Here is a 12737-nt window from a genome sequence, read left to right as displayed (position 1 = left end):
AGCACTTTTTAGAGAATTGGTAATGTTACTCCACTGTGTAAATGTGTTTGTGGTAGCTCAAGTCCAATGGTTTACCAACCAATTTCCATAACTCCCATATTATCTAAAGTTTTTGAACGTCTTTTGGCAAAACGTCTTAATAGATTTGCTGAAGGTAATCATCTGTTCTCTAGTTTACAATTTTGTTTTCGTAAAGGCCTTGGAGCATGTGATGCCCTTCTCACAATCACAAATACTGCACAGAAAGCCCTTGATTGTGGTCAGGAAGTTCGTATGATTGGCCTTGATTTTAGTTCTGCTTTTGACTGTGTTAATCATGATGCCCTTTTTTTTCAAACTCAAACAGTTGGGAGTGGGTGGGTCGTTTCTTAGCATCATTATTGAGTTTTTAAGTAATATATCGCAAAGAGTTGTTGTTGATGGGTACCATAGTGAGTATAGCAATATGATATCTGGTGCTCCTCAGGGTAGTGTTCTTGGCCTTTGACTGTGTTAATCGTGATACCCTTTTTTCCAAACTCAAATAGTTGGGAGTGGGTGGGTCGTTTCTTAGCACCATTATTGAATTTTTAATTAATAGATCGCAAAGAGTGTTGTTGATGGAACCATAGTGAGTAAAGTAATGTGATATCTGGTGCTCCTCAGGGTAGTGTTCTTAGCCCTTTACTCTTCATACTATATACACATGACATGTGGTTTGGTGTGGAAAACAGCCTTGTTGTATATGCAGATGATGCTACTCTCTTTGCATCAATTCCACCTCCTGAATGTTGATCTGGGGTTGCTGAACCCCTTAATAGAGATCTAGCTAAAATTATTACATGTGCAAATTATGGGGTATGAAGTTGAATCCTAATAAAACTCAAAGTATGATTGTAAGTAGGTCAAGTACTGTGGCTCCTCAACATCTGGATCTCAGCATTGATAATGTTTCTTTAACTTTGTATAACTTAAAATTTTAGGTGTGATTTTTGGCAGCAAATTTACTTTAGCGATACACATTAGGTCAGTGTCTTCTTCAATTGCACAAAAACTTGGCTCATTGAGAAAGTCTTTCAAGATGTTTGGTGATCAATCTATTCTGATATGTTTTAATTCTTTCATTTTACCTTTTTTGAGTATTTTTCTCCTGTCTGGTCTTCAGCTGCTGATTCTCATCTTAATTTGTTGGACAGGAATTTACGGTCTATTAAATTTCTTATTCCTGATCCAGATATTAATCTCTGGCGCCGTCTTTCAATTAGTTCATTATGCATGTTGCATAAGATTTTTTATAATTCTTACCATCCTTTACATTGAGATCTCCCTGGACAGTTCCATCCTGTTCGTAATACTACGTATGCGGTTAATTTTAGTAGTCAGGCCTTCTCCATCACGAGGCTCAATACTACACAGTACCAAGTAGTGGAATGATCTTCCTAATCTGGTAGTTGAATCAGTAGAACTTCAAAAGTTCAAACTCTCAGCAAATGTTTTATTGGGCTCAAGCCATGTCGTCCTGATGGAAGGTTCCTATAGGTAGCTTTCTAAAGGATATTTGACTACAGTGATATTCCCAGAGAATTAACCTTTAGGTCTCCAGAATTCTAACTCCTGGCGCGAATATCCTTAAAATTTCTCTTGATATCGCATAATATTAGGGGATGTATATCTTGATATGACACATAGCAATCTTCACCCCGAATAGCATTTTCGTTTCGAGGGGGAAGAGTGGCAAAAAACAGAAGGGGAGCCATTATCAAGGTTACCCTTCCTCCCGTACTACTACGAGTATCCAAGATGGCGCTCATTCCTATTTTTGTAGTGATTTTGCACTGTGGTGTTCCCTGTTGATCCAACGTTTTTGATCGCTTTTGTGAGGATTTATTATGCAATCTCCAGCTTCTTTTGCCTCTGGAAAGTGGAATATTTATTCTTTGCAGCGTATAATTTTTAGCTCCTGCTTCACAGTGAAATTAGAGTAATTTATTGTATTAAGGAGCTAGGCCTATCACCGGAGGCGCCATGGGCGCTGTCGTTCGTTATGCATGTGTTATTTCGTTAGCAGAATGACTTTCCCGGTTGTAATAGCATTAATAAATTATAAAAGCTATTTAGGCACAATTATACTAGTAAAGATATATATTTTATGCATAATTTCCTCTTCCTTTTGTCGATCGTATATGTTAGAGTTTTGGCGATTTAGGTAACCAAGATCTTGTCTCGCGCTAGGCTACCTAGCCTATGCGCTGTAGTATACTTTCAGACATTATCCCTGTTTACCCTTGTGTATCGTTTTATCAATTCAACGGGAGATAGGACATCTCCTAGAATTATATAACTCGATACTTGTCTCCTGTGGAGATTTAAGGGTAATCCCTCCTTCCCTCTGAGTGCCGCCTTAGGCGACAACCTTATCTGGTCTTGCCATAGAGTAGTTCACACCGGCTTGACTAGGCTAGGGTTTTCTGTCTCCCACCTTTGCCGGCGAGATCCCGGCTTTGGTTTTCGATAGAACCTCAGAGTATTCATTCTTTCTGCCGGCGGCAGAGCAGCAGGGCGAGTAGTCACTCCCCTGCCGGCTTACAATTGCCAGCATAGAAGGCTAAGCCTCCCTAGGCCGCACCTGAAGTGGTAGTATGATGCCGCCACCTTCTCCCCTGCGGTCTAGAAGTCCAGGATGTTGACGATACTGAAACCTTGTTTCACTCTTGTGTGGAAGTGCTGGCAATCCTACCGCCTTCTCCTACACTTGATAGATTCGGCAGACCCTAGGCTGAAGAATAGATATTCTTCTGCCACCTAGGATAGGGCTGATACTAAAATATTGTTTCACTCTTGTGTGGAAGTGGCGGCAATCCTGCCGCCTTCTTCTACACTTGATACAGGACCCTTTTCCCTTCCCCTCTCTGTCCTTTAGCGATGACTTAGCCATCGTAATCCTGTGGCCGTTGCCCTGCAATCTCACCGCTTGCCGGGTAGGTTGCGGTGCCGGCCGGGCTCCTACATAAGCAGCTGTTTAGTCACTCAGTCTTTCCCTTATGGACAGAAGGCTCCGGGAAAGGTTGTGCCGCCTATGACTGCTGCCGGTGGGAGACCATTTTGCTGCCGAGGGTTCTTCAGTCCTCTCTTGGACTGCCATCCACATTCCTGAAACCAGCAATGCCGGCAATGGATCTTGTGGCTGGATGGAAGCTTGAATGATGCATTCTCCCCTTCCATTTGAACCTTCTCTCTGGAGGAAGACAGTAAGGCTACATACTTATACCCTTATTTATTGTAAATATACATTTTAATATGGCAGCCCTTCACTCCATGCTTTCTCTCTCTCTGTCAGCTAGTGCCGCCAGGTACTAACTGTCGGCTGGGCAGGTGCCGTCAGGTACTTACTCGATCGCCGACATTCCAGCCGGACTGTGCCGCCAGGTGCTAGCCCTGCCGGCAACATGCTGGCTGAACTACAGTATATGAGTATACAGTAGTCAGTATATTTGCAGTATAGTATATACTGCAGATAGAAAACTATAGTACATATTATACAGTAGTTATTTTCCAACATACCTTGTGTATCCTTGCACAGTCTTTTGCTGAGACCAATCCTATATTGAAAGAATAGAATTCCTTCAATACTCTGATTAGAAATTAGTTAATAACTTACCCTACAATATCAAATAGTTTTAGAGGGGTCAGTGGTAGTACACTTTTCTATCTTTAGAGGTTAGAACCCTTCTCTTTTGAGTTTTTCCCTGATCAGGAAACTCTAAAGTCTTAATATTGGGGCGGGGATGGGGGGGAGGGGGGGTTAAGGTCACAGCAATTGGCTGGGAGGGATACACAAGTATGTGTCTTTCCTAATTCCTAGTCCAGCCGGCGACATGCCGACTGGACTGTGCCGCCAGGTGCTGACCCTGCCAGCAACATGTCAGCTGAACTACAGTATATGATTATACAGTAGCCAGCATATTTGCAGTAAAGTATATACTGCAGACAGAAAACTATAGTATATATTATACAGTAGTTATTTTCCAACATACCTTGTGTATCCTTGTACAGTCTTTTGCTGAGATTAATCCTATACTGAAAGAATAGAATTCCTTCAATACTCTGATTAGAAATCAGTTAATACTTACCCCACAATATCAAATAATTTAAGAAGGGTCAGTGGCAGTGTACACTTTTTCTATCGCTAGAGGTTGGAACCCTACTCTTTTGAGTTTGCCCTGATAAAGGAAACTCTATATCCTTAATATTGGGGGGAGGCCACAGAAATTGGCTGGAAAGGATACACAAGTATGTGTCTTTCCTAATTTCTTTCTAGCTTACTATCCTAAGCTATAATGGTTAAAATATTAATATTTTGCATACCTGTTTATCATGTGAGATAAACAATCGCATACTCAATTAATTTTTCTTTCTTTACAGGACGAACCCCAGATGAAATGCGATGCGATCTTCTGCAACCATAGGAGTAGGAACTTCTACGGTCACAAAGCGTGCAGGTCTCATGCCCCCTACACCATCATTAACGAAACCCTGCAATATTGGGACCCCCAAGTCTGCAATATCTGCCGGGCCTTGGTGACCGAACGTTTCGACGACCCCAAGTCAACGGAGTAGAGGGATGCGGCATGTGAAAAGCTGCGCAAGTTGGTAAGAGGGTTCCAGAAGAACTCTCCGGGACCATACCTGCGTAACGATAGGAGGCGTAGCTTTCTGTTCCCGAAAGCGGGTAGTGAAATTGTTGTGCCCCAAGCATGACCCGGACCTCCCTGAGTCCAGATTGCCATCGAGACGGATGTCAGTGAGGCGTTGCAAAGTATGGACATCCACCAGGAGGAAAGGATGTCGGAAGTGTTTACCGACACTGAAAAGGATCTACTAAAGGATGATCCTGAGGAGGAGTCTACTCTACCTCCAGAAGAAGATGATGGTGTCAAATCAGAGTTCTTTCCGTTTGTGCCGGCACTGGAGCCGTTACCCTCGACATCTTCAGCTTCTACCCCTCCATTGGACAACATGAGCCAGGCACTGGCCCATCTTACGGCTTTAATGGGGAATATTCGCAAGCAAGGCGAAGCAAGGGAAGCGAGATTCGAGAGAGAGCTCCGTGAAGCTTCACTTACCGCCTCCCGAGGGTCATACAAGCAACCCAGAATCCAAGACCTCCCAACCTGCTCAAAAACCAATCCCTGGAGGTATGCGGAGTTTATGCCGATCATGAATGGCAAACTCTACATCTCGAAGATGGGAGCCGTCCCCTTAGACGACATCCAGTTTTGGCCAAGCTTTAACGCTTACCCTGATTGCTTCATTCGACTGAAGCATGAACCAATGCCAAAAGAGGAGACGTAACCAAAGGAGGTCATGGTTTTCGACCATGATAAGGGACAGGCTCTCTTGTCGAGTAGCCTGAGAAAGGCGGGCTATTCGATTTCAAAAGTGTCCGTCTTGAGCAAGAAACACCCTACCTTTCATGCTCCTGCTTCAATAGCCTTCCCCTTTACGTTGAAGGCAATTAAATCTGTTGCCAAGGCAGTGGAGGCAGACAAACCATTCCCTGCAGTAGAGGAGTGCAGGCCTCTGTCGTTAGCCTTGCCCATATAAGAGAAGGAATGGAAGGAAGTCCACCTAACCTTCTCAGTAGGGAAACTGGACGCAGACATCGCTGGACGACAGTTTAGCGAGAATTTCCCTAAACTCTCCTCCTTTAAGGCTGGCTCCTTCCTAAGACGGACATAGCAGTCCGGATAAGAATCTTTGTTGGGCCAAAATTCCACTTCTTCCAGGGGAATTGCTCCCAACTTTTCTGAGATCACGATCTTCCCGGTTGTCATTGGCATGTGTTCAGCATACCTCTAAGCATTGGTATCCGAGCACAAAGGAAGATCCTTCACGCTGAGCCGCTTCTGGGGCCCACGTGATGCTGCAAGTCTACGTATCTCCAGTTTCATTGCAGCTTCCTTCTCATCATTCTTCCTTTGAATTTGTTGGATCATCTCAACAATGCGCAAGGAACAAGAGAGGAAGGAGAGACTTGCGACATCTTTATCCCTGCAAAACAGCATAGAGATGTGTGCAGGCCAAAGAAGTGCCCCAGACATGCTCATGGTCCTGGCCAAAATGCATATGGCCACCCTAGTAAAGGACCTGTATGCCTTTACAAAGGCTAGGAGAGCCTGTAGTGAGTTCGTATTCGCTGCTGCAACAGTGAAACATGAACCCAGGAAGCTGATATCTTCTAACATCTGGGGTAAAGACCTCTTCCCGAACAAATTAGTCAAAGAGGTAGTTGAGAAAGCCATCACATAGAATAGGAACCTTCTCCAGAAATGGGGCATCGCTTCAAAGAGTAAGTCTTCCCCAGATGCGGGTCCCCAACCTAAAAGGAAGACGAAGAAGTCTAGACTTCCCTATCGGTCTTCTTAACAACATCCCACAGTCACTATGACCGCGGTGCCTCAAGTGGTGGACCAAACACAGACCACCTTCCAAGTGGTGACTCAACAGCTAGTTACCCAGTCACCAGCATTCAGCCCCGGATTTGAGAGGCAGACCACTACCTTTTGGTTGAAAGGTAACGGATCCAGTAGGAGGGAGGCTCCAACATTTTCAGGATTGTTGGACCTTCGATCCTTGGGCCCACGGCCTAATCAAGATTGGACTAGGATGGAAATTGAACAAATCTCCACTGTCATTTCCTCAATTCTTCCAACACTCCACCCCCGCATTAGAAGAATATACCCTAGAGCTCTTGAGCATACAGGTTATAAGCAAAGCAAAGTCCATAAAATTCCAGGGAAGGCTGTTTTGTGTTCCCAAGAAGGACTTAGACAAACTCAGAGTCATTCTGGACCTGTCACCATTCAACAAGTTCATAGAAAACAGCAAGTTCAGGATGTTAATCCTTCGACACATAAGGACCCTGTTACAAAAAGACCTGACAGATGCCTATTGGCACCTTCTAGTCAGTCGCCCCCTCTCCTCCTACCTATGATTCAAGTTACAGAAGATAAAGTATGTTCTCAGAGACATACCCTTTGGACTAAACATAGCCCCAAGTATCTTCATGAAACTTGCACATGCAGTCATGCAACAACTACGCCTAGAAGGTGTTCAGGTAGCAGCGTACCTGGACGACTGGGTGGTGCGGGCAGCATCCGAAATGGCTTGTCTGCAAACATCGAAAGAAGTGATCCAGTTCCTGGAACATCCTGGATGCAAGATCAACTTCAAGAAATCTCAACTCTATCCAGCTCAAGGGTTTCAATGGCTGGAAATCCATTAGAACCTGAGGTCACACCTTCTCTCCATTCCTTCAGGGAAGAGGAGGGAGATCGCAGGGTCTGTCAAGAGACTACTGATGGATTTCAAGACGCCAACAGGAAAGAGTACTGGGCTCTTTCCATTTCGCAGCAGTAACAGACCCAGTGCTAAGAGCACAGCTGAAAGATGCATCTGGAGAAGATACGCATCAAATGCTCAAAGAGATCTGAAATGACCGATACCGGCATTACTACAATCTCAACCCGTGGTCGAAGGCCAAGAGCCCAATGAGGACCATGCCCTTGCAACCACCTCTGCCGTCGATGACCATCCACATGGATTCCTCAAAGGAAAGTCCAAGGGACTTGGTCATCTCTGTTCAAGGCCTTTCTCATCAACATTTTGAAAGTCATGGCAGTCCTCTTGATGTTAGAAAAACTCTCCCCTCGCAGATCAGTCCACATCAGGCTGATCTTGGACAGTGAAGTGATAGTGAGATGTCGGAACCGACAAGGCTCGAGATCATTCCATATCAACCATGTGATATTAGCCATCCTTTGTCTAGAGAGATGGCACCTATCAGCAGTTCACTTACAAAGGTTCCGCAATGTGACAGTGGACGCTCTATCCAGGCTCAAGCCGATAGCGTCAGAATGGTCACCAGACGCAGACTCATTCTCCTCCATCTTAGAACAAATCCCGGAACTGCAGATCGACCTCTTTGCGATGAGCAACATCAAGAAACCACCTCGATATGTAGCCCCATACGAGGACCCTCTAGAGGAGACAACGAACGCCATGTCCCTAGGTTGGAACGAATGGACCTGGATTTTCCAGTTCCTTCCATCTAATCTCCTGCTGAAGGTCCTCAACAAGCTGAGATCCTTCCATGGAACGGCAGCTCTAGTGGCCCACAAGTGGCCCAAGAGCAACTGGTTCCCCCTAGTGATGGATCTGAGGCTGAGGCTGGTCCTTTTACCGAACCCAGCACTATCTCAATGGGTTCAGAAGTCGACTGTCTTCGCTTCATCACAGAAAACCCAAAACTTTCCTCTCATGATTTTCTCGCCTTAGCGTTAAAAGAAAAGATTTTGGATCTCAAAAGGCAGTATAGACTTGTTAGAAGAATACAAGTCTAAGTCAACTAGAAGACAATATGAATCGTCTTGGAAAAAGTGGATTGCTTTTGTTAAAGCAAAAGGACCAAAAGAAATTCTAATAAACTTATGTCCGTCCTTCTTTATCCACCGTCATGAACAAGGTATGGCAGCCAACACGATAACTACGTGCAAGTCAGCCCTGACTAGACCTCTTCTATACGCCTTTCAAGTGGACCTGACGAACGAGATCTTTAACAAGATCCCGAAGGCATGCGCTAGACTTAGGCCTGCAGCTCCTCCGAAGCCCATTTCATGGTCCTTGGACAAGGCCCTACATTATGCTTCATCTGTGAACAATGAAGATTGCTCTCTAAAGGATCTAACCCATAAGGTTATTTTCCTGTTCGCTATAACCTCAGGGGCTAGAGTTAGTGAAATAGTAGCCCTATCAAGAAATGATGGCCATATTCAGTTCACAGACGTGAGAGAACTGAATCTCTTTCCTGATCCAACCTTTCTCGACAAGAACGAGCTACCCACTAAGAGATGGGATCCCTGGAGAATCTGCCCTCTGAAGGAAGATGTCTCTCTATGTCCAGTAGAGTGTCTAAAGGTCTATCTTCGTAGAACTTCAGACTTCAGGGGAGGGGGAGGACAGCTCTTCAAAGGAGAAACCTCAGGATCAAACTTATCCCTAAAACAACTGAGGGCGAAGCTCACCTACTTCATTCGCAGAGCGGATCCTGACATTACACCCGCAGGTCATGATCCGAGAAAAATTGCTTCATCACTGAACTTTTTTCAGTATATGGACTTTAAGCGTCTCCACTCATATACTGGATGGAAGTCATCCAGAGTGTTCTACAAACACTATGCAAAGCAAGTCCACGAACAGAAGCATTATGTGGTGGCGGCAGGTAGTGTATTAAAACCTGTCGTCTAGTGCTGCGATGAACAGTTAATTGATTGGGATTATCAATTAGGGTGAAAAAATGTTGACACTTCCAGTGCGATACCTTTTAAGCGAGTGTCACCATGGTGACACTAAGACTGTTCAAAATCTCAGGTGTGGAATTATACAGATAACATTTGTGCTGTGTGTACATAGTACACAGTGTTGATAGTATACAACATTTACAGAAAACTATATTAGAAAATTTTATCAAAATTCTCAAATTTAGAGTGGCACTCATCATTTCTTCTTTTTCAGGGAGAAAAATATTTTCTGTATACGTTGTATGTATAATTCCCTTAATACGTTACACTCATTATATCATTTGGTAATTTATTCGAAATAAATGTCCATTAGAGTGTAATTGCGTCTAATTTCACCCTGTAATTAGCACAATAAATATGCCAGAGTTTTCTTACTTATTTAACTAAGTAAACCTCATATTATTGTATGCTTATAAACAATGGATATAGTTGATACTTAGTCGTTCCGACAACATATACAAACCGTGAGACTTTTGTATATATAGTTGATACTTATGTTTGTTCATACAATATATGCAAATCTTGAGACCCCTTTTTTACTGTCTAGTATGACTCTTCCCTGTAGGGGGCAGGAAGCACTAACATTGTCCATGATTAGTGGTAATGACGGATAACGGTAACGTCATTTGTCTTATGGTCCGGATGACCATAAAAAAATTGTCCCAAGGTTAAGGCACCTATGAAAATCCACAGATACAGGACTTTCTAGTAATTCTCTGGTAAACTTCCATCAGGACGACATAGCTTGAGCGCAAAAAAACAGATTTTGAGAGAAACAAAAAATCTATTTTTGGGTGAGATGGCCATGTCGTCCTGATGGACCCGCCATCCTTTTCTATAGAAAAGGCTTAGGCAAGATCCCTCCCGAAACTACTATATCTGTAGCACCATGCTCAATTCTACAAAAAATGAGCGCCATCTTGGATACTCGTAGTAGTACGGGATGAAGGGTAACCTTGATAATGGCTCCCCTTCTGTTTTATCGCCACTCTTCCCCCTCAAAATGAAAACGCTATTCGGAGTGAAGATTGCTATGTGTCGTATCACGATATATGTCCCCTGATATTATGCGATATCCTTAAGAGAAATTTTAAGGATATTCTTGCTAGGAGTTAGAATTCTGGAGACCTAAAGGTTAATTCTCTGGGAATATTACTGTAGCCAAATATCCCTTAGAAAGCTACCTATAGGAACCTTCCATCAGGACGACATGGCCATTTCACCCAAAAATAGATTTTTCGCTTTGCTCAAAATCCGTTTTATGTTGAACAGGCTTACATAAGTCCTTTTATAGTTTATATATCAAATATCTGTTTTTAATGTTGTTAATGTTTTTAAAATATTCTATTTAAATTTTTTAGTTACTTCTTATATTGTTTATTTATTTCCTTTCCTCACTGGGCTATTTTACCCTGTTGGAGCCCTTGTAGCTTAGGTAATAATAATAATAATAATAATAATAATAATAATAATAATAATAATAATAATGCTAAAGGGCCTCGACTGTATTTTCCTAAGAATATTTTGGGTTTTCACGATCAAGTTCGATGGGCAGTTTGGTTGTCGAAGTGTCATCCAGAATTTGTGGTTCTATTTAAGGAAGGGAAAAACGTCCCATAGATTACAATGAAGGATGAGGTAGCTATTGGTTTTTAACAAAAAGGGGCTTTGAAATATTGTAATGGAAAAACCAAAGGAGCCGTATGGTGTTTGTACTAAGGTAATTATTTTTGACTACCCTACTTATTTGGACCCAGAGGATGTTTTAGTTGACGAGCTATTTATGTGGGCAAAGCGCATAGATGTTAAATTTGATGGCGAGTCTATCCCTAAACCATAATCAATTGCAATTATCAGGGGTCCTCCAATAGAGAGAGTATTTATCAAATGCTTAGGATATAAACGTATTTCCGTGTACACTGACAACCCTGTCATGTGTTATAAGAGTTGCAGGTGGGGTCATATGGTTTGGAAGGGCCTCAATAAGCACCGCTGTCGATTTTGTGGTAAATCCCACAAGTCGAGGTGTAATGGGAAAATGTTATCCTTTTAGTATTTTTTTATTTTTTTTTTTTAGAAATCGATTCATCATTCACCTCAGATATATTTGAAATTATCTCAGTTCTTAGTAATATTGATTATAAAAATCGTTTAAAGAATTTATTTCATCAACGAATGTATGTAATAGTATTGCTATTCCTTTCTTATGTTTTTCTCTCTATATATCGGATACGTAGTCTAGAGTCCTTCTCACTTTCGTTTGACCCTACTGGCATTTGAGAAGTGTTTGGGTCGTTAGAGGAGACATTGAACGTATCCCTTTTCAGATGTAAGACCTATAGTTATAATCTAGAAGATTATTATAAGAATAGGAAATATCACGATATAGATAAAGAGGAAAAAGAGAACAGGATGGATGCAGTGGCTCCCCAATGCCCGGCAAATTTTGCATACACACTCGTGGTCGTGTGGCATTTTACTAGACACCTTATTTATTCCCTGAGCATGATATATTCTTTTCTCTTTAAAAAAAGGGTGATGAGATCATGTTAGTAACATTTTAACCTTCTTGTTTTCCTGAAAACCATATTAACTGTACGAAAGAAATGGTTTCTTATATATTCATATTCATTTACAATGTCACGAAGTAGCAAACATGTAGGACACCTCGGGACTCCCCCTCCCCTCTCTCTCATGGAAAATGCCATTGTTTACAGTCGTACATTAGGCAATACAATTATTTCTGGAGACCTAGCAAACATTTTTCTTATCAAATGAAATGTTATATATCCTTTGGAAAATAATTTGGGCCATACTATGAAAATTGCTCAATAAAGTTAGATATAGGAGTGAGCCTTTCTCCTCCTATATCCTACCTGTATAATCCCTTAAGCTGAATAAAGAAAAATCTGGATTAAGTCTCTCTCTCTTACTCCCTAGGGATGGGACGTACTGTATTAATCGAGATAGTCTATGTAACAAGAAAACTTAGAAAGTAAGATTGAATAATACTGTTCAGCAGATGCCATGGAAGCCAGCAGGTTGGACCCATCTTTCCACTACCTTCTCCAGTTGTCCTGTGCCATCCACACAGGAACATCGAATGTAATCTTTTGATGTTGAATGGAAATTTATGTCATGAGAAAAAAGTCAAAATTCCCCTGTGACATAAGGTGGTAGCTGTTTTAATTAGTAGCCTTATGCTATTGATTCTACCTACCAACGAGGCTTAAATACTGCCGGTCACACTTATGATTTCTGTATATTTATATAGAAATTTTGTCTGAACTGTATCATCCTATGTATAAGAATATGTATAATGTATACCTTGCATGTAGTTCTGAATATGTCTGATATTTTTTGTTGTATGATGTCTTGCAGAATACATGTGTAAAAACC

The sequence above is a fragment of the Palaemon carinicauda genome, chromosome 14 (assembly GCF_036898095.1).
Source record: "Palaemon carinicauda isolate YSFRI2023 chromosome 14, ASM3689809v2, whole genome shotgun sequence".
Classification (NCBI taxonomy): domain Eukaryota; kingdom Metazoa; phylum Arthropoda; class Malacostraca; order Decapoda; family Palaemonidae; genus Palaemon; species Palaemon carinicauda.
The sequence above is the reverse complement of the archived record's forward strand: the minus strand, read 5'-3'. Positions refer to the sequence as shown.